This window comes from Alligator sinensis, unplaced genomic scaffold (assembly GCF_000455745.1).
Source record: "Alligator sinensis unplaced genomic scaffold, ASM45574v1 scaffold565_1, whole genome shotgun sequence".
In the NCBI taxonomy this organism is placed as follows: domain Eukaryota; kingdom Metazoa; phylum Chordata; order Crocodylia; family Alligatoridae; genus Alligator; species Alligator sinensis.
In genome coordinates this window covers 1,002,848-1,005,531 of record NW_005842234.1, presented here as the reverse complement: position 1 = coordinate 1,005,531, position 2,684 = coordinate 1,002,848, and positions in this window count along the sequence as shown.

Genomic DNA, 2,684 nt, shown 5'->3' with positions numbered 1-2,684 from the left:
CTGAAGTGTGGTGGTGTCATCTACTACATGATTATTAAATAACAACGTCAAATATAGACCATTGGAACTTCTCTCTCTCTCTCTCTCTCTCTCTCATTTGGATTTTGTTTTTATTACATAGCCTTTTCAACATCAGCTGAAATTTAAATAGGACTGGTTTAAAAATGTAAGCATTTCTCACAGCATTTTCAACTACTTTCAATATAGCCATTAAACCCCCCCCCCCCCACAATATTTTCTGTATTTGCTGAACAATGACGTCCCTCTTTGCCTTAAGCGTGTGCCAGATTACTCATAAACCTGGACCATATGCCACTGCAATTTGCTGATGGGCCCAAGCTGTTTTGGTAGATATAAAATCTGAGGGGATTATGGAGGCTCGATCCTTACTGAAAACAGAGCAGTGGTGGTGGGGCAGCTGCTTGTTCTCTTCATTCTGTCTTAATTTAGGTCAGTAGTCAACAGAAAACCCCAAAACAGTGATCAGAATGGCTGTGAAATACAGTATGTGTGCAGAGGGACTGATATGGACACACTCCTTCCCCCTCCTACTGCCCATTCAAACTTTGTGTTGCTCATTGTGACCTTCTGCCCAAGTTGAAATGGGCTATGAGAAGGTCATTCACAAACACGAGAAAGCTTTATACCTCATAGTTAACCCTGGAATTAGGACACTGAAGCCAATGGAGTATAGGAGCCATATATTTAAACAACAAAAGCTGCCTCACTTCAACCCCATTTAACTCTATATAAAAAACCTAATGTCCACCATTAGGACCTGATATAAATATAGATATTGCAGTAGAAGCAGCAGAATTGTGGTCAAAGTCCAGGACTGGGAGACAACCTTCTTGACTTTATTTCTGAATTTGGCTTTGCCATGGTCTTTGTGTGCACCTTGCACAGACACCTTCCCAAGATTTTTCAGCACTAGCCAGTGATTTCTGGTGCCCCATTTTGAGTGAGCAACTTGAGAGAACTTGAAGGGGTCTGCTTTTCAGAGGATGAGGAGTGCCTGGTACTTTGAAAGAGCACTTCTAGGAACTTAAAACATCTTAAGGTGTCCCAGATTGATGCCTCAGTTTCTGGGTGACCAAAAAATATCTCAAGTCTTGCTTGAAAATCTTGATTTAAGGTTAAGGATATTGGACATCCATCTTCAGGAACACAATCTGTAGTTATGTGCCTTGCTACAGATCTAAAGGTATGATCAGGATTTGAGATAAAAGAAGCACCCAGTCAAGCCAGGTGTAAAATGGGTCAAAGATGGTCAGACATGATGCTAACTACATTGCTGTTAAACTTGTATGCTTTAGCAATGTGCAGTTGATGGGCTATCCAGGTTCAGGTAGGCCTTTGACCTATACTCTCTTTGAAGGCTTCTGTACAGATCTATTAACTTGATTTTTGTCCAGTTTCTGTTTGCTTGCATTTCTTGGCAGTGACCTTTTCTCTAATTCTTTTTTTTTTATCAAGTTGGGAGAAGTTATTTGAGTGCTGTTCCCTAGGCATCTTTCCAGGGTCCAGTATTGTTTAATTCTGAATTGATCTGGAGGAGTGAATACTTAGAAAATCTGTGGATGACCTCAAGCTGGGTGGAATGGTAGACACTATGGAAGGTAGGGCTTAGATCAAGAATGACCTAGATACACTGGAAAAATGGTCCACAATCAATCAAATTAAATTCAACTAGGACAAGTACAAAGTCCTGCACTTGGGATGGAATAATTGCATACCCAAATTCAGAGGTTGATCGAGAAGTAAGGTTAGCCAAATAGTTAAAAACTGATTACCAAACATTTTTTATTAAAAAAAAAAAATAAAAATAAAGCCTGGTCCCTCATGTTTCATGTAGGCATTGCATTAGTTATCTGGGATTATCCAGGTTGCACCAGGCTATATATACAAGTTTCCCTCACTTTATGTGGGTTCTATATGTGCGAATTCGCTCTTGTGCAATGATCCTTTTTATATCAAAAATTTTTTTATATGCAATAGGGCTGCGCGAAGCTTTGGTCGCTGATTCGATTCAGTGGAGATTCGTCCTGATTCGGTGGCTGACTCTCCAAATCTGAATTGAATCAGGAGACGCATTTATCTCTCTGAAATGAATTGGAAGCCTCTGATTCAATTCAGAGATTTTGATGATTTGGACATAGACACAGCTTTATATATATTTTTTTTCTACATACCTTAAGGTACCAGGCAGCTTGTGAATGCTGAAATGGTGGGGTGGATGGAGTGTCCCATGGCAGCACGGAGGGGTCCCCAGTGCGCTTGGCAGTGGACCCAGAAGTAGACCAGAAACACTTCTGGCTCAGCAACTGGTGCTTTCTGGGTCTGGGGAGGTACCTGGAGTCCCCCTGTGGCCAATTGCTGAGCTGAGGGGTATGGTGGGGTTCCCCACACGCTCAGCGGCGGACCTGGATGTGGACCAGAAGACACTAAGATGTGGGGCAAGGTGGATGCACTTGAAAGGAGAGAGAGGCTGTAACTAGATTTAGACAGCCTACAAAAGTGGGCAGAAGAGAATAGGATGGGGTTCAATGTACACAAATTCAGGGTGCCGCACCTTGGGAGAAGGAATCCACAGCATACATACAGGCTGGGGAGTTCCCTTCTTGAAAGCACAGAGGTGGAAAGGGATCTCGGAGTCATTATTGACTCCAAGATGAACATGAGCC